At 38.3% G+C, this 20,699-nt stretch overlaps 1 protein-coding gene across 1 annotated transcript in view; it reads left to right on the forward strand.

The window, feature by feature from the left end:
- The window catches only part of LOC124206263 (vascular endothelial growth factor receptor 1-like), a 58,343-nt gene extending 51,248 nt beyond the window's left edge, over positions 1-7,095 (forward strand). The window contains exons 43-46 of the mRNA XM_046603981.1: positions 128-301; positions 6,296-6,434; positions 6,634-6,802; positions 6,925-7,095. The gene's annotated coding sequence lies outside the window, so the exon portion shown is untranslated. The remainder of the gene's footprint in view (positions 1-127; positions 302-6,295; positions 6,435-6,633; positions 6,803-6,924) is intronic.
- Positions 7,096-20,699: the final 13,604 nt, after the last annotated feature.

Genomic DNA, 20,699 nt, shown 5'->3' on the forward strand with positions numbered 1-20,699 from the left:
GCTAACCTGATTCTGACACCTCCTACTGATTTTAACACTAAGGGGCCACTGTCTTCTTTCTAACTTTTCCTTACTTACTGCCTCTGAAATATTTTTTTCCTAACTCATATTTTATTTATTTTTTCAGATAAGCAGCCCCAAGTTTAATGGGAAAAACTCTGTCCTCGTGTACAGTGTACACCCATGTGAAAGGCCAGTGCATCTTCACGATGACCCCCTTTTCCTGTCCTGCCTGGCGTCAACATTACTGAGAGGATAAAGCACTTGTGGATGCCTGGCTGTGGATTTCTCGGGCTTGAAGGTAGGACACACATCTCTCTATTCTTTCTTTTTTTTTAACTGTTTGGTGGCGTTGGTTATGAAACGTTAAGGCTTACGATTATTCGATTATTCCTTAGAGACTGCAAGTTTTCTCTTGCCGTTTTCTGCTATCTCAATCAGGGTTAATGAAAATAAGAAAATAACTCATTTGCAGAGCGACTCCACATCAGGCTTGTTTTATACCGCAAAACTGTTCGTTGTTGTGTGTCCGGGACTGTTCTATCACATCTCCTAGCCTGTTGTTCAAGACGATTGCGAAACAAAATGTCTATGCACAAGTCAGATAATTTGCCAATCTATCTTGTGGATTTGATACCGCCGTCAAAAGTTGGTGGGAAAAAGTTTTTTTTTATGCGTTTTTATGCAGACAGTTAAAAAGACACGATTTCTTGTCCATATTTTTAATGATGCCTTTGACAGGTATTTTTATCAGGGTCATTTCCATCATTCAATTTTAGGTCAATTTCTTTGTTCAGTCTATTTTTAGCGTTGGACTCGGCCTTCAAGTTCAAGTGCCGTAACTGTTTACTTTGATAGCAAAATGCATCTTTCTAGGGTGTAGCAAATCTAAGTAATCGCCCGAGGATAGTTAAAATATTTATTTTTGTGAATCCAATCAATTTGAACGGTGTTTGTGCTTTTACAGTTAACGTTATTGACATTTTGGTGTTCAACTTAATGAGCACGTCGAAGTTACGATAGTGCCCTGAGTTTATGAAATAATTGCGAAGGTAATTAACGCCGTGCATTTCAATTAGCACTGAGCAGGAGGGAGGTATTTGCGTAGAGGATTGGCAATTACGTTGTGATTAAAAAGGAGATTGAGTTTAACTTGATTCATGCTATGGTTAAATGAGTAAGAGAGCCAAGAAGACACTTTGTTATCTTCTGTACAACGTCTAACATAATGCATTATGTGCATTGTCTTCTCACTCAACCTGTCTAGTAACCAATTAATGTAAATAGTTTTTATTTGAAAGGTTTAATCAACGTTAATAACGAACATCATAGCCAATTAAACAGTTCTTTAGTTTCAGATGTTAAGTGCCGTGATTTTTTCTTATCGAATATTCAGCTTGTGTGTGATATGGGCGATGTTCTTTGAAAGGAATTTGATTTGATTCACTAACTGATTAATCCTGTTTTTGTTTGTTTGAAAATACTGCCATCAATCCGTTTTGAATTTATTGGCGGGACTGAAATGATTTCCCCTCGGGGCTCTAAGACCGTTAGAGCTGCTTTCACGAAAGATTATATAAAGCGCCGAACAGATGAGCATCGCACGCAAGTTTTGAAGGGAATTGGTACTGGAAATGCCATGACACATGGGAACTTCTATACAGAAATTTTGGTTCAGTGATAACGAAAATTTTGTTTTCTGGCAAGAGAAAGGGGCGGATTTGTTCTTCTTTCCTAATCCCCACCCCAATTCTACTTTTCTTTACTCTTCCTCTCTTTATTATTGCGTCACAAAAATGTATCGAACCCACCAGAAATGACGCATTGCAGTCAGTTGACACTTGTCTGGCGTGCAGCAGGTGTATTTTTCTATGCTTTTTTTCCAAGTTTTAAAATTCTGCTCGAAAGTGTTAGCTGTTTTTCTTAGAGTGTTATTTTACTGTTGCGGCTGACGGGGAAGTTTTCGCGTAACTAAATTCGGATATCGACGGCGTGCCGAGTAATTTCGAATTTCCCGTGACCTGGATTGCCTTTGGTAATTTCCTTTTGATTTGTTGAGCGATTGAAAATGCCCCGTCAGCACAATCCTCTCTCTAAATTTTAAGAAAAGTAGAGTCCAGCTGAAATTTGAATAGTGGGTGGAATGAATCAGTACCGAATTTACAGACCACCGTTTATCTGCCATTCACCCCTTTGCTCGGTGTTCCAGCTTTTTGAAAAACTGTTCGTTGTCGTGTCCCGCTGGACCGTACTATCTTCCCTCGCAGCTTGAGTTTTCGTTCGGGAAATGTAACACGACGCCCCGGTTAGGCAACAGAAGTTGACTTTGATATGCCAATTCAATTAGAAACATTTTCGGCAGTTCGAAGATGTTCTGTGGATGGACATGGCGTAACAATTTACTCGATTCTTATTCTTTCCCGATGCGGGCCTTTCGGTGTGACGATCCTCAAATTGTTTTTTTAACGTCGTAGTAATCGTCACTTGTCCCAGATACAATGCGTGAACATTTACTGGTTAAATTCATTTGACAATTTTCTTTTGTTTACTCGTCATATTTGCAATTGCTTACTGGTGATTCCGGGATTTTTAATTTGTCATTTTTGTTGTCTATCGCTTTGCTAGCGATAGATTAAATATTTTGTGCTGTAACACAGTAAATTGAGATTTCCTTATGACCATTTCATAACTGCGAACATCACACGTCAACACACTTGCCGTTAATTCCTGATAATTGCGTAATAACCGAATTAATAAGAAGTGCAAGTTGTACGCTTGGTGTGGACAAGGAAAAGATAAAATAATGTATAAATTTAATTGCTATTTATAGGCGTTCGCCTTGTGAAGATGAGAGATAGATGATTGCTTAACCACTGGCTTGAAAATGACATAAGATTTGTTGGGCCAGTGCATTTAGAGTCATATCTGACACGTTGTGTTACAATCGTTTTAGTTCATTCATTTATATCGTTAAACTACCAAAGAAATAATTAATTTCTTGGGATGAACTCGCTCGCGACCGGATGTGCGATTACGCAATCCGATACGATGCATCAGCAGCTGCTTTCTCTCCCCCCCCCCCCCTGTTCATATCAGCGCTAAAATAAGTGTTGAACATTTTGGTTACGGTACATGAATGCAACTCGAAGGCCGCGATTGATCTGGACTCTGGAGTTGACCTTATCTATTTATTCTTCGGTGTGAAGAGGGATCATCGAACCGCCAATTTTGACACTTGTAGTCCATTGTAATCATGAGAAATGTCGAACGAAGTTGAATAATCGCAACAAGGGCGGGTTGTTTATTGTTATTTCTCCGAATTGTTTTATCTCGTCATAGTGAGGGTTTTTCATGAGATTGATTTTCATTGACACTTGAAGAGCTCGGAAGGATAAGTGATGTCAGTGGCTGATAACTACTTGTTGGCCTAACGGCAGTTGGCGGCATGGTTGTCGCCCCAATATCTCACTACTCGACACTACTTTACACCGACTCTGCTGAAAAGTTGTCTGCAATGTGAAATATTTTATCCAAAATTACAAAAGTCTTTATGAACTACGAAAATCCTTCATCCTTGTCAACTATCCCGTCTCCTGAGGCGAAAGTTTATAGGACCTTGATTATTTCTTATCGAATATTCAGCTTGGATATGATATGGGTGCTGTTCTCTGAAAGGAATTTGAATTTGATTAATCAATTGATACTATTTCAGCTTACAATACTAACTTCCTTCAATCCGTTTTTAGTTTATTGGCGGTGCTGAAATGGTTAGGTTAGTCGACAGATTATAAAAAGCGCCGAATAGCTGAGCGTACGCAAATTTGAAGGGAAGTTGTACTGGAAATGCCGTGACACGTAGACACTTATAAAAAAAAAATTTTAGGTTGAGTGAAAACGAAATTTTGTTTTCTGCCAAGAGTAAAGGCGGATTTATTTTTCATTCCTGATTCCCCCCTCCCTCAATCCTAATTTTCTTTTTCTCGTTTTTTTCCTTTTCTCTTCCTCTTAATTGCGTAAAAAAATGTAACAAATCCACCAGAACTGACGCAAAACAGTCTGTTGTCACTTGTCAAGTGTGCAGCAGGTGTGTTTTTCTGTGACTTCTGTCCAAGTTTTAAAATTTTGCTCGAAAGCGTTAGCTGCTTTTCTTACAGCGGGTGTAGTGTTAGTGAGCCGTAATCAGTACCGAATTGATAGACCACCGCGTTTGTCTGCCATTTACCCCCTTTGCTCGGAGTTCTAGCTCCAACTCGTTGAAAAACTGTTCGTTGTTGTGGGTCCGGGACTGTTGTCACTGTTCTATCACATCTCCCCGCCTGTCCTTCGTTAGGGACATTTAACACGACAGCCTGGTTGGGCATCAACTGAGGTTTATGTAATTTAAAATGTCAATGAAATTGTAAAATTTCCCGGCAATTCGGAATTTTATTTAGTGATGGACGTAACTAACGTTGCAATTGCGTCACCATTTACTCGATCCTTCTCTCCTGACTTTCTACTTTTTCTTTTATGTCGATTTTTCCACACTCTTCCTTTCTTTGTTGCATCACAAAAATTTACCACGTCCTTCGTGCATCGAATTCATTTCTCTAGTTCGTTTAATTGTCCTGAACGTAAAATTTCGTTATTGGCAACTGCATGCGAAATTTTCAAAATGCTGACAGTGGTGACTGTTATCCTACACTAGTGATTGATCGCTGTGCGTGGTGGACGGATTGGTTAGTGTTCACGTCGAAAGATGAATGTTACACGTTTTAGCGATTCGGGAGTATCCTAGATCTCGTATCGTCCCGTTTAAACATGACACTGACACACCTCGTTTGGAGACATCTGAGAAAAAAAATTGCACTCAGAACTTATTGTTTATTTCTTGGATTTCGTGAAAAAAGTAGAATAAATCTAGCAGTAATCGCGTTGTTTCATCAAAAAATGCCCTTTTCCGTTTCTGAACTACGAGGATCAAGGTGTCCTGTACCGATTGCGAAGCTAATGATCGACATCAGTTAATTATCTTACATACGCCAACGTCTATTATGTGAATTTAATACCAACGTCAACGGGTGGGGAGAGAAAGTTTATATTCTGCGTAGGGACAGTTAAAAAGACATGATTTCTTGTCCAGTATGTAAAGAGTCCTAAGCATTGCTTCTGCTGCTTCTTCTTTGTTGTCTCCTTTTTAAGAAGGGATTTCTCAAAGAGAAAGATGGACAATAAAAGACTGCAAGAAAAATCTACAGAAATATTAAAAATTTAACAAATCTTTCTAGGTCTCTAGTGTGTGGTTTTAACTGATGATGTTGCGCAACAGCTGAAATGAACAAACGGCGGGCAAGCTATGCAAATGCTCTAAAAGTAAAAAAATTCTGAAAAACATTTGACTACAGTTAAAGCTCGTGAAACTTCGTCGTCATATTAATAAGGGAAAAATTGTTATTCACATCCGGTTACAAAAAAAATGTTGAACGAAAATGGATCGCGTCAACGGGAGCGGTCCGTTTAGTGTGATCACCTCAAATTGTTCTATATCGTCAATTCGTTATAACAATAGCCGATGCTTGTGACTTATTCCAGATTTAATGCGTGAACACTTATTTGTTAATTGCAATTGACAATCGTCTCTTGTTTATTCGCAACTTTCGTAGTAGCTTGCTGGTGTTTCAAGCATTCTCGATTTGTAATTTTTGCTTCCGCCGCCTTTGCTAACGAACGATTTCATATTCTGTGCTGAAGCACGATTTATTTCGGTTTCCTTATGCCTATTTCTGCAGTCCGTGTCGAACGACGTTGCACTGATTTTAAAGTTTCTGGTTGTTGTTCAGTTCCCCAGAATGCTTGGAAAGGTACAATTGCAGAAAATGGCGAAGGCAAGAAATAATGACCAATAATTATAAATTTGACTGGCTGTTATGGGCGTTTGATTAGAGAAGATGAGAGACATGATCTTTCAAGCGCTGGCTTGACAATGACGTCACAAATGTTAGGCCAATGCATTAACAATAATCATATCTGTCTCCTTGTGTTAATCTATGAAGTTCATTCATTTATTCCGCAAAAGTGATATTTCCAAAAAATGCTAGCGATCATAGCGTTTTTATAGTTTTTTTTTTTTCGGTTTGGTTTTAGGGAAGGGGTTGATTTTATTTGATTTTGGCGGGTGGTTGGATTTTTAAAAATATCGATATCTAAGCCATCTTAGCGTGGTTTATTAGAATATTTGTGTCGTCTGCTTTTTGGATTCACAGTTTCGAAAAAACAAACAAAAAGAAACGAAATTTCAGATATTTTTTTTTAATAGAAAGAAGAACGGATCACTGGTCTGGAAACGTGTACTTGGCTGCAAGAGAAATGTAGCTGAACAAAATCAAATGTGGTCGTCGTGTGAACATATTTGATGTCGTGACTCTCCATGATCTCTACCCTATGCTGTTTCTCAGGTAAATACAACTAAGAATACATATGGAATGATTTTGGGAGTTTATAATTTTATGCATAAGAGTTAAACCAGTTCCAAAATTGTGAAATGTTGGTGCCTGGCTTCAGAGACTAGCATTTATCATGTATGCCCGTTGTCAATGCTTGGGACATTTGGTTTACTGTATTACTCTATGTAACCTTTACCTTTTTTTTTTACAGATTTCAGGCCTGAGCCAGCCATCGTAATCTGATCGTAATCACAAGATGTGCAAGTCCTGATACTGCAGTCTGTCATTAGCAACCATCTCAGCATCATCAATTGAATTATGGTATTGGTTACTTTTGTTAACCTGTGACCTGCTAATGGTGCCTGAAACTAAAATTACACGTAAGTTATCTTGATTTTAACACTTAAGTTTACACTAATAACCCACTGTCTTGTTTCTACCTATTCATTACATGTTGTCTATACAATATTTTTTTCGTAACCATGTTTTCTTTTTTTCTTAGCCAACCAGCTCCCAGTTTAATTGGAAAATTTCTGTCTTCGTGTACACCCAATGGGAAGGCTGTATATTCATGATTACCCCCTTTTCCTGTCCTGCCTCGCGTCAACTTTACTGAGGATGAAGCGGATGGAGCACTTGTGGATGCCTGGTTGTGGATTTCCCGCGTCAAAAGGTAGGGCACTCGTCTCTCTATTCTTCCTTTTTGTGATTGGTGGCGTTGGTTATGAAACGTTACGGAGCACGATTATTCCTAAGTTAGACTGTTGACTTAAAATTTTCTCTTGGTCGTTTCTGCTATCTCAATCAGGGTTTATTAAATAACTTATATAGAGCGATTGCACGTCAGGCTTGTTTTATACCGCGAGGTTGATAGTTGAAACTCGAAAACGTACATTTTTCATTTGTAGTTTGAAATTTTCCCATCGAAATCTGGTTCGTTTTATTATGTTTAAAAGGTTTTGCCGGGGTTTGCTTGATCGCTAGATAACTGTGTCGTCCTTCGCCGATTTGAGTTTGAACTAGCGTTAATTTAAAATTGATTTTCAACACCCTAGGTCAATCTTGCGCACATTTTTACTTCAGCGGTCTTTTCAAGTGAAGTTCAATTCTTTTTGTTTTTAGTCTATTTTCAGCTGTTTGCTCGGCTTTCAAGTGACGTAATTTTTTTGTTTGATTGCACACTGTATTTTTCTAGGGAATAACAAAGTTCTGTAATTACCCCAAGGGTACTTCTATTGGCAATTACGCTGTGATTATAAAGGAGATGAATTTTCTTGAACTAGTGTGGGTGCCGATGGGTGATCAAGAATGGTTGATAAACTTACGACTCTTTGAAGTGATACTTTTTGATTTCGTTTTTTCTTGCCCAATCCCCCCCCTTTCCCCCAACGTTACTTTTCTTTTTCTCGATTTTTCCTTTACTCTTCCTCTCTTTATTGCGTCACAGAAAATGTATCAAATCCACCAGAAATGACGCATTATTGTCGGTTGTCACTTGCAGGGTGCAGCAGGTGCGTTTTTCTTTTTCTTAATTTTTCTGAGTTTTAAAATTATGCTCGAAAGTATTTGCAGTAATTTTTTGTTGTATTTTTTGTACAATGGTATTTAATTGTTGCTGGTGATGGGCACGGCAGAGTTTTCGCGTAACAAAATGTGAATAACGACACGGCGTGCCGATCAGCTTCGAATTTCCCGCGTGGGATTGACCTATGGGAGGTCCCATTTCATTTGTTTAGCTATTGAAAATGCCCCATCATCACAATCCTCTCTCTAAATTTTAGTCAAAGTCGAATCGCTTAGTCCCGCTGAAACTTGAATAGTGGGTCGAATGTTAGTGAGTTGTAATCAGGACCGAATTAACAGACCATCGTTTATCTGTCATTATACCCCTTGCTCGCCTCTCTGTTTCAACTCATTGAAAAACTTTACTGTTGTGTCCCGGGATTGTATTATATACCAGCCCGTCGTTCGTTTGGGACATTCGCAATTTTACACGACGGGAGTTGAGCAACTGAGGTTGACTTGATTTGATATGCCAATCAATTAGCAAAATTATCGGCAATTTGAAGATTATCTATTGATGGACATTGCGTAACAATTCATACTCGATCCTTCTCTCCTGACTTTCTACTCTTTTTTTAAGTTTTCCGACTCTTTCTTCCTGTTGTGCATAAAAGAAAATTACCATTCTCTACTTCGTTTAATTTTTTCGAATGGGAAATTATATTGCGGAAACTGGATTCGACGGGCGTGATGGACATTAGTGTTCACGTAAAAAGATGTTCATTTAAAATGTTAGAGGTTGGAGCGTTTCGGGAATATCCTAGATCTCGTATCGTCCCGTTTAAACGTGACACTGACACACCTTGTTTGGAGAATACGAGAAAAAAATGCACTTAGAACTTATGGTTTTTTTTTTGCGATTACGTGAAGAAAGTTGAGTAAACCTAACAGTAACCGCTTTGTCTGATCGAAAATGCCCTTTTCCGTATCTGAACTACGGGTATCAAGGTGTCCGTTAACGATTGCGCAATAAAAGATCGACATCAGTCGATCATATCTCATGGATGCCAACGTCTATCTTGTGAATTTATTACCACCGTCGATACTTAGTGAGAGGAAGCTTTTATTCTGCGCAGAGACAGTTAACTAGACATGATTTCTTGTCCGGATTGTGATGTCAACCTGCCTGAGGATTTCAAATTTCAACGCCTGTTTGGTTCGCAAAGTCTGGTTGATAATGATAATCCAGTAGGACTGCAAGAACATCTGTAAAGAATAAAAATTATTAACACATATTTCAAGGGCTTTAGTGTGTGGTTTCAACTTATGAAGTCGCACAACTGCTGACTTGTTGACTGCTGACTTTGTATCCATTTCGTTAAAAGCAAAAAATAAAAACATCTAGTCATAAACAATAAAGCTCGTGGAAATTCATCGCCATATTAATAAGGGAAAGATTGTTATTTTCACCAAATGTAACGGAGAAATCTTTTTACTTTTTCGGTGCCCGCCCTTTTTTATATTAGGAAGGGAATTTTGATCATATACAGTAATTGAACTAAAGTTGTTTTATCTTGTTTGCTTTGTATTTATTTTTTTAATCAAGCAGTCTAAAATTTTATGCCATTTCTATCTTCCGGTCACGCAAAAAAATGTTGAACGAAGTTGGAGTGGCACGAACGAAGTGCGGAAGTTGCAACAGGAGCGGGCCGGTTAGGCTGATAATCTCCAAATTGTTGTGTAATATCGACATCATAATCGCCGATGCCAATAGCTATTTCCATATTCAATGCGTGAACATTCACCGGCTAAATTCATTTGACAATTTTCCGTTGTTTTCTCGTTATATTCTCAGTTGCTTTCTGGTGACGCAGTGATTTTCAATTCGTCATTTTTGCTTCCGCCGCTTTAGCTACCGATACACTTAATTTTCTGTGATAGCGCCCAGTTATTTAAGATTTTCTCCTGCTCACTTCCATTTTCATTCAAATAGTCTGGAAACGATTCGATTTCCCACGAATTTTGAAGACTATTAAAACTTCCGAAATTCTTCGAGGTCAGCGATGTAGGAGCCGTTTCAATTGATTAAATTAATAGTGTGTTATACGCGTCTGCATTGTAAAGATGAGAGATTTGATCTCTCAACCACTGGCTTGTAAATGACGTCATGATGTTGCGCCAATGCATCAAATGGAATTATAACTGTTGCGTTGTGTAACAGTCTATGAAGTTCATTTATTTATTCCGCAAAAGTACCAACAGAATAATGAATTCTTTGGATGAAACTCGCTAGCGACTTTCGTTTGCGGTTGCGCAATCCGTTAAAATGCGTTCACCGCTGTTTTCTTTCCCCCTATCCATATATGTCTGTGCTATGGTAACTGCCATAGCGCAGTGCATAGTAAGTACCATATTTAGCGCAGTGCCATCTCCATAGTGGAGATCACCAGAATAGATTATCACATCTTGCGCACATTTTTACGAATAGAGTTCTTCCCGCTCCCCCTTCTTTAAGCATCTTCCTAACAAAGACCTGTAATCGGCCCGAAGGTAGGTTTACAAATTTATTCGAACAGTTTATATCAATTCAACCGTCTTCTACCAAGTCAACCGGAACGGTTTTGTGCTACTACTGTTAATTATAATCACATTTTTATGTTCAAGTAAGTGAGCACGTCGTACTTATAATGGTGCACTATGTTGATGTAAAAATTGTAAAGTTAACTAACACCAGTCGTCTTAACTGGCGCTCATCAGGAAGGAAGTATTCACATAGAGGGTTAGTAACGACGCGCTGCTTGTAAGGGAGATTGATTTTTACTTACAAATTGAGAGTTGATGGGTTGGAGGAACCCAATGTTCTCATAAATAACGATCTTGAGGAATATTGGCTTGAATTCCAATCGTTATTTAGTGATCGTTGGTTGGTCGCTTCTCTTTCAATCTAACCTCAGTTATTCCGGAATTAGAAAATGGGAATCATTTAGCCTTATTTTTACATCATTATCAACTACGAAAAGTCTCGTCAACTTTCGCGTGTCATGAATCGAATTATTTAGATTTGTGATTTTTTTATTATGGAATAATTAGATTGTGTGTGATGTGGGTGGTGCTCTTTGGAAGGAATTGAAATTGGCTGATTATATTGAAAATGCCCCGTCCCGTGATTGTACTCTCATATCTCCTAGCTGCTCCTAGCCTGCCCTTCGTTTGGGACATTAAACACGACACGGCCTGGTTGGGCACTTGAAATTTACTTAAATTGATATGCCAATTCAATTAGCTAAATTATCAGCAGTTTGAAGATGTTCTATGGATGGACATTCATTTCCTTCTATCTCGATCTTCTACTTTTTTATCAATTTTTCCCGACTGTTCCTTTCTGTATTGCATCACAAAAATTTTCCACGTCCACCTTGCAGCAATTTCGTTTCTGTACTCCGTTTAATTTTTCGAACGTGACATTTTGATTGCGGCAATTCGGATTCTGTTGAAAATGCTGACAGCAGTGACAGTTTCCCTATACGCTGGTTATCGATGGACGACGTGAGTGTTCATCAGTGTTCACGTGTAAAGATGAATGTTAGACTTTTTAGCGTTTCGGGAGTATATCCTAGATCTTGTATCGTGCCGTTCGATCATGACCTTGTTTGAGGACATCTGAGAAAAAAAAATTCCACTCAGAACTTTTTTCTTTTTTTTTCTGCGACTTCGTGAAGGAAGTTGAATAAATCTAGCAGTAATCGCTTTGGCTTGACGAAAATGCCCTTTTCAGCTTTTCTCTTTCTGAACTACGGAGATCAATTAGGCTCGTAGCGATTATCAATTAATATCTACACCAACTAAATTTTGTCAAATAATCAGGTGGCTATCTTGAGGATTTAATACCAACGTCAACAGGTAGTGAGACTAAGTTTTTATTCTGCTCAGAAACAGTTAAATAAACAAAGTTTCTTGTCTGGAGTGCAGCGATTCCTTTTTAAGTAATCGTAAACAGTATTCCTTATTGTTTTGGAATTTTTAGGTGTGTTGTCCGCTAGGCCAGCAAGAAAATCTGCAGAGTAATTAGAATTGAAAATTAACAAATATTTAAAGGTCTCTAATGTGTGGTTCTAACTGATGATTTTGCGTAACAGTTGATTTGAACAGAATGGTGCGCAAGCTATGAAAATGCTCTAAAAGTAAATATTTTTTAAAAACATTTGACAACAGTTAAAACTCGTGAAACTTCGTCGGTATATTAATAAGGGAAAGATTGTTATTCACTTCCGGTTACAAAAAAATGTTGCACGAGATTTCATGGCAACGGGAGCGGCCCGTTTAGTGTGATTATCCCCAAATTATTGTTTATGGTCAATTCGTCATAATAATAGCCGATGCTTGTGACTGATTCCAGATTTAATGCTTGAACAAATATTTGTTGATTGCAATTGACAATCTTATGTTGTTTTTTCGTAACATTTGCAGTTGCTTTCTGTTGTTACAAAGATTCTCAGTTGGTCAGTTTTGCTTCCGCTGCCTTTGCTACCTAAAGAGTATTAATATTTTGTGCTGGAGCACAATTCAATAGGATTTCGACCCGCCTCACTACATGTAGACGCCAATGGACACCTCAATTGTGCGTTGATTCTCGTTTTTACTCTGATTCTCTATTTCAGTGTATGAAACTCTGATGTTTCATTAAGTGAAGAGAATGGTGAGGGCTGGGATTCGTTAAGATAATGGATAAATTTAGTATCGTTTTATGGGCGTTTGTATTGGGAAGATGAGAGATTTGATCGCCCAACCACTGGCTTAAAAATGTCGTTTTAATGTTCGGCCAAAGCATTTGAAGTAATCACATCTGTCTCGTTGTTGGTCAATCAATGAAGTTCATTCATTTATTCCGCCAGAGTACCACCGGAATAATTGATACTTGGATGAAACTCGTTAGCGACTTTCGTGTGAGCTTGCGCAATCCGATACAATGAGTCAACAGACGTGTTATTTCCCCTTATTCATATCTGCGCTGTAATAATTTTCAAAATTTTTCCGAGTTGTTTTATCGTATATCTAGGCGCTGATGCTTGTAGCGTATTCTAGATTTGATGCGTGAACATTCATTGGTTAAATGTCATTGGTAATATTATGATGTTTATTCACAATATTCGCAATTGCTTTTGGTCTTTCTGGTATCCTCAGTATGTCACTTGTGCTACCGTCAAACTTGAAACCTTAAGGCTATTAATATTCTGTGCTGGAGCACGGTAAAATGTCTACTATTCCCTTTACAGCCCCATTATCAACAAACTATGGTTTACTTTTACAAAAAATGTTGTTGTAAATCTCTTCATGATTAAGAAGTAAATGGGACTGTTAGAATTGGAGAAATTGAAATGTCTTGTGTAGTCGGCTGCAGGTAATGATGACAGTTGTGAAGGCGCAATCGCAGGCTCTAAAATTACATTTCGTAAATGTTGGGCTGATGCATTTAGAGGAATCATTTCTGTAACGTTGTGTGCCAATAAATAACGTTCACAGATTCATCTCGCGATACTATTAACGAAATAATTGATTTTTCAGATGAACTTGATAGCGGCTCTCGTGAATATATCGTGCCTGCACAGCTGCCGGTACGTGAACTTGCTAACTTGTCAAGGGCCAAGGCGTAATCGAATAGCCCAATGAAATAATTCGTGACTGCTGCGTTAAGGTAGGAACAATTAGTGCTACTCAGTCATTTCCAATTAGTGAACAATACTGTTCTGTTGACAGTGAATCCGATGCCGTGACCGTTTTCATTATTTCATTATTTGACGCGATTTAAATCTGTGAATGCAGATTTACTTTCCTCCTAAACATATATTTTGATAGGTAGTGGTAGATATTTAAAAATGGCTTGATATTTGATTGAATATCAAATATCAATATTAATGAAGATCCAGATCTTTCTTTTAAAATGCTGACAAAACTGACAACTTAAAACCCTGCCGTCAAGGCCGTTAATCCGTTTTGAGTTTATTTTAGTTGCGGGACTGAAATGGTTTCTCCTCGGGTCCAAAAGCCGCTTTCACGGAAAATTATAAAAAGCGCCGAACTGAGATGAGCGTACGCAAGTTTGAAGGGAAGTGGTGCTAGAAATATCGTGACACATGGGAACCTCTGTTTAAAAAAGAATTTTGGTTCAGTGATAACGAAAATTTGGTTTTTTGCTGTATTTGTTTAACTATTGAAAATGCCCTCTTCAGCACAATCCTCCCTTTAAATTTTATGGAAATTAGAGTCGCTTAGTCCCGCTGAAATTTAAATAGTGGTTGGAATGTTAGTGTGCTTTAATCAGGACCGAATGAACAGACCACCGTTTATCTGCCATTTACTCAATTGTTGCGAGTTGTTGCTCGATGTTTCACCTCGTTGAAAAACTGCCCCGTGACTTTTCTATCACATCTCCCAGCCCGTCCTGCGTTCGTGACATTTAACACGACAAACCAAACTGATCACGCCCACCTTGCAGTAAGTTCTGTTTTCTACTCCGTTTAATTTTTTTGAATGTGAAATTTCGATTGCGGCATCTGTATGCGAATGTTGTTAAAAATGCCGACAGCAGTGACTAAGTGACTTGTTTCCCTGCGCTAGTGCTACGAGATCTTTGTGCGTGATTGACGGAGTGTTCAGTGTTCACGTAAAAAGATTTGCATTTAGAATGTTAGACCTTGCAGCGTTTCGGGAGGATCCTAGATCTCGTATCGCTCCGTTTAAACGTGACTTGGAGACATTTGAGGGAAAAAAATTGCACTCAGAACTTATTGTTTATTTCTTGGACTTTGGGAAGAAAATTGAATAAATTTAGCAGTAATCGCGTTGTTTTATCGAAAAATGCCCCTTTCCGTTTCTGAACTACGAGGATCAAGGTGTTCGGTACCGATTGCGTAGCTAATGATCGTCATCAGTTAATTTCCTTACACACGCCAACGTCTATTGTGTGGATTTAATACCAACGCCAACGGATAGGGAGAAAAAGTTTTTATTCTGCTCAGGGACAGTTAACAAGACATGATTTCTTGGCCAGCTGGTTTTGGGTCACCAACAAAACTGCTGTTTCCTGTTCTTGAGCTTCGTTGTTTTTCTGCCTTAGGAGTGGTCGCTCCAATGGGATAACTGCAACGAAAGAACAAGAACCAAGAAATTTCTGTGTGAAACTTACAAATTGAACGAATCTTTCTAGGTCTCTAGTGTGTGGTTTTAAGCGATGGTGTTGCGCAACAGCTGATATGAACAAACGGCGGGCAAGCTATGAAAATGCTTTGAAAGTAAGAAAATTCTGATAAACATATGATTACAGTTAAAGCTCGTGAAAATCCGTCGTCGTATTAATAAGGGAAAGATTGTTATTTACACCAAACATAACGGAGAAATTTTTTACTCACTGGTTGCCCGCACTTTGCAATCAGCAAGGGGAGTCTAATTTTTATATAATCGAATTGAAGTGTATTTTTGTTTTGTTTTTTTGTATCAAGCAGTTTAATGTTTTTGCCATTTTTATTGATTTTTACCTACCGGATTCATGAAAAATGTTGAACGAAGTTGGATCGTTCGTGGGATCGTGGCAGAGGGTGGGCCGTAAAGTGTGATGATTCCCAATTTGTTCTATCGCTAGTTACAGTAATCGCCGATACTTATGTATTCAAGATTCAGTGCGTGAACATTTATTGGTTAAATTCATTTGACAATCATTTGTTGTTTATTCGCAATATTTGCAATTGCTTCCTGGTGATTCAGGGCTTCTCTGTTCGTCGTATTTGCTTCACTTGCCATTGCTAGCGATTGACTATTATTATTCTGTGCTGAGGCACGTATCATTGCGACCTATTCCTGCCCACTTGCTGAACTCGGCAATTTATTTGGCTGGCGAAGTCGGTGTTCTTGTCTGCCATCTTCTGGGTGATGCGCTAAGAAAACATTGCCGGCAAAGAATAGTTTAAAAAGTCGATAAATTTTGTTGCGTGTTAATAGGAGTTTGTTTTGTGATGACGAGAGATGTGATTGCTCAACCACTGGCTTGTAAATGACGTCATGAGGTTGGGGCAATGCATTTAGAGGAATCGTGTCTGACAAGTTATGTTACAATGATATTTAGGTAGTGTTCTCCGTCGGGTAAATGGTACATCAGACTTATTCTATCAAATGATTTGGGTGCAACTGGCCAAGTAAATGTTATTGTTTGATTCGTACTAATTAACACTATGATGCTAAATTTAAAGTTCATCAATTAAAAACTCAGTAACTCATAAAATTAATGTTAAGGAGAAATTATTACTACTGTTGGAATCAACTGCGTATTAATTTAGGTTGGGTGGTGGTATTGGGAAATTTTTTTCAATAATTAGGCTCACAATTAAAATTTTAATAATCCAAGTGGTCAAAGAAGCGAAGTAATTCGTACACGCATCAGTCTAATTATTTTTCTCCACTGCACTTTACTTATTCAGATGCGTGTAAAATTGAACTTCAAAAAACGCGGATTGATTTGTGCGAGGATACGTATAACATCAGTGATTCTTTTCTTTAAATGAATTTGGGTTGCTCAAACTTGGTAAATGGTTACGTAACAAAAGTTAATGAGCAGCGCATCATACTTCGAACGTTTCCCCCGGGATCGGATTATTCCGTGCCACCCCTTGCCCCATCACTAGGAACTAAACGATAACTTTAATATTAAGATCCTTTGATACTCTGAATCAAGAGAAACCACCGCAATGTAATCAAGACGCGTTTAATAATTCAACCTCGAAAACACAGATTCTTTAATTTTAATTTGTTGGTTGAAATTTTCCCATCGGAGTCTGGTTCGTTTGATTATATTTTAAAAAAAGATTTTGCTTGATTGCTAGATAACTGTGTCTTTGTTCGCCGCTTTGAGTTTTAATCGGTTTTAACAAGCGCTATTTCCCTTGTCCAAATTTGATATTCATCCGAGGGCAATCTTGAGCACATTTTTACGTCAAGAATTCTTCCCAATTTTAATTCAATTAACTCTGTTTAGTCTATCTTAAGCGTTGGTGGACTCGGCCTTCAAGTGTCGAAACTTTTCGGCTTGATCGCACACAGTGTATCGTTCTGGGGAATAACAAAGACCTATCAGCCGAGGGTTGTTTATCTAATTGATTCGGTTATCAATTCTAAAACCAGTCAATCTCAGCGGAGTTTGTGCTTCTTCTGTTAATGATTATCACATTTTGATGTTCAAGTTAATGAGCACGTCGTAATTATGATACTGCACTAGGTTGATGTAAAAATTGTTAAGTTAACTAACACCAGTTATCTTAATTAACGCTTAGCAGGAAGGAGATATTCACACAGAGGGTTTGTATTGACGTGGGGGTTTTTAATGAGATTGATTTTTATTGACACTCTAAAAGCTCGGAAGGATAAGTGAAGTCATTGGCTGATCAACTGCTGTTGCCTCAGCTGCAGTTTGCTGCGAGGTAATCGCCCCAATTTCCCTCACTTGACCGGCTCTGCTGAAAACTTGTTTGAAATAGATAATGTGAAATGATTTAACCAAAATGAAAAAATCAGTATTACCTACGCCAATCCTTGTCAATCATCCTGTTTCCTGAGACAAAAGATTATAGGGCCGTCTGTTTTTCTTACCGAAAATTCAGCTTGGGTACCATGTGGGTGGTGTTCTTTGAAAGGAATTTGAATTTGATTAACTAATCAATTGGTACTATTTCACCTTACAATACTTCCTTCAATCCGTTTTGAGTTTATTGGCGGTGCTGAAATGGTTTCCCCTCGGGGCACAAAGGCTTTCACGAAAGTTGCAAGACTATAAAAAGCCTCGAATAGCTGAGCGTAAGCAAATTTGAAGGGAAGTCGTACTAGAAATGCCGTGAAACGTAGATCCTCTTTTTAAAAAATACATTTTTTGGTTGAGTGAAAACGAAATTTTGTTTTCTGCCAAGAGTAAAGGCGGATTTATTCTTCATTCCTGATTCCCCCCTCCCTCAATCCTAATTTTCTTTTTCTCGTTTTTTTTCCTTTTATCTTCCTCTTTATTGCGCAAAAAATGTACAAATCCATCAGAAATGACGCAAAACAGTCTGTTGTCCAAGTTTTAAAATTTTGCTCGAAAGCGTTAGCTGCTTTGCTTACAGCGGGTGGAATGTAGTGAGCCGTAACCAGTATCGAATTGATAGACCACCGCGTTTTTCTACCTTTTACGTTTTACCCCTTCGCTCGGTGTTCCAACTCGTCGAAAAACTGTTCGTTGTTGTGGGTCCGGGACTTTTCTATCATATCTCCCAGCCTGTCCTTCGTAAGGGACATTAAACACGACGCCCTGGTTGGGCGATTGAGGTTTAGATGATTAATGTCAATGAAATTGTCAAAATTCTAGGCATTTCAAAAATTTTCTATTGGTGGACATAACTAACGGCACTATTTCGTCACCATTTACTCGATCCTTTTCTACCTATTTTCTACTTTTTCTTTTATGTCGATTTTATCACACTCTTCCTTTCTTTATTGCATCACAAAAATTTACCACGCCCACCGTGCGTCAAAATTCATTTCTCTACTCCGTTTAATTTTTTCGAGCGTGAAATTTCGATTGCGGCAACTGCATGCGAATCTTTTTCAAAAATGCTGACAGTAGTGACTGTTTTTCCCTGCACTCGTGCTATTAGACCACTGTGCGTGATGGACGGATGGTTAAGTTAGACGTTGTAGCGTTTCTGGAGTATCAAAAATCTCTTATCGTCCCGTTTAAACATGACGCTTACACACCTCGTTTGAGCACATTGTGAGAAAAGATTCCACTCATAACTTTTTCTCTAATTTCCGCGACTTCGTGAAGGAAGTAGAATAAATTTAGCGGTAATCGCTTTGGCTTGACGAAAATGCCCATTTCTTTTACTGAACTACGGCGATTAATCAGGCTCATAGCGATTACCAAATGCAATGTCTACACCAGATAGCTACCTGATTATTTGTCATAGTCCATCGTATGGCTTTAATACCACCGTCAACAGTTACTGAATGAAAGTTTTTATTCTGCGCAGAGACAGTTATTTTTTCGTGATTTTCTTGTTAAGATTGAAACTATCTGAAAGAAAGGAAATTGAATTGATGAGGACCATTTCATTTAACTTTCTTCGCTTCTGTTCAAAAGCAGGAAGAATCTGTAAGCAGTCGAAAATTAACGAATAATTAGAGGTCTCCAGTGTTTGGTTCTAACTGATGATGTTGCGCAACAGCTGATTTGAACAGAACGGTGGGCAAGATGTGCAAATTCTCTAAAAGTAATTAATTATGAAAAATTGATTGATAAAATTTAAAGCTCGTGAATATTCGTTGCCATTTTAATAAGGGACAGATTGATACTTACATTTTACACCAAACATAACGGAGATATCTTTTACTGCACTGGCCGCCCGCACTTTGTAATAGGGAAGGGAATCCTTATTTACATATAATCGCACTGAAGTATTTGTTCTATATCGTCATAGTAATAGCCGATGCTTGTGACTTATTCCAGATTTGATGCGTGAGCATTCAATAGTTGAATGCCATTGACAATCTTCTGTCGTTTATTCGCAATATTGCTGCTGTTTTAGTAAATTGCTTTGATTGAGGGGAAGTGGTTCTTTGATGCCGTGACCGTGACACGTGTGAAAATCTTTAAAAAAAAATGAATTTCGATACATTGTCAAATTAAGTTTGTTTACCGTCAAGCGAAGGGGGTGGTTCTATTTTTCTTTCACGACCCCCCATTCCGCAATTATAATTTTCTTTTTTCTCGATTTTTCCTTTTCTCCTTTTATTGCGTCACAGAAAAATTATCAAATCCACCAGAAATGACGCAGCATTACAGTCCTAGTTCTCAGTTGTCACTTGTCAAGTGTGCAGAAGCCAGAAGGTGCGTTTTTATGCGGTTTCATTTTTTATAAGTTTAAAAAGAAGCCCCAAAGTGTTAGTTGTTTTCCGTTCAGTGGTAGGCTATTGTACTGCTGCTGGTGATGGGCACGGCAGAGTTATCGCGTAACACGATGTGAATATATCGCCGGCGTGCCGATTAGCTACGAATTTCCCGCGACCTGTGGATTGTTTGGCCATTGGTGAATTCCTTTTGATTTGTTTATCTAATTGAAAATGCACCATCAGCACAATCCCCCCTCTAAATTTCGAGAAAAGTAGAATCGCTTAACCGCTGAAACTTGAATAGTGGGTCGAATGTCGAATGTTAGTGAGTTGTAATCAGTACCGAATTAACAGATCATCGTTTATCCATTTTACCCCTTGCTCGCCTTTGCTCTTATGGTTATCGTGTCCCGGGATTTTACTCTCATATCTTGTATTATAGCCTGTCCTTCGTTCGGGACATTAAAGTTTAAACACGACACGGCACGGCTGGGCACTTGAAATTTAATAAAATTGATATGCCAATCTAATTAGCAAAATTGTCGGCCGTTGTCGGCAATTTGAAGATTCTCTGTTTATGGACATTGCGTAACTATTTACTTGATCCTTCTCCCCCTAACTTTCTACTATTTTTTTCCATTTTCCCCGGCCCTTATTTTCTTTATTGCTTCCAAAAAATTTCCCACGTTCACCTTGCAGCAGGTTCTTTTCTCTACTCCGTTTAATTTTTTCGACATCTGAAATTTTGATTGTGGCAACTGTATGCTGCGACGTACGGGTTCAGTGTGAAAAGATGTGCATTTAGAATGCTAGACACGGTGTAGCGTTTCGGGAATATCCTATTACACTCGTATTATCGCTCCGTTTAAA

This window comes from Daphnia pulex, chromosome 10 (genome assembly GCF_021134715.1).
Source record: "Daphnia pulex isolate KAP4 chromosome 10, ASM2113471v1".
NCBI lineage: Eukaryota > Metazoa > Arthropoda > Branchiopoda > Diplostraca > Daphniidae > Daphnia > Daphnia pulex.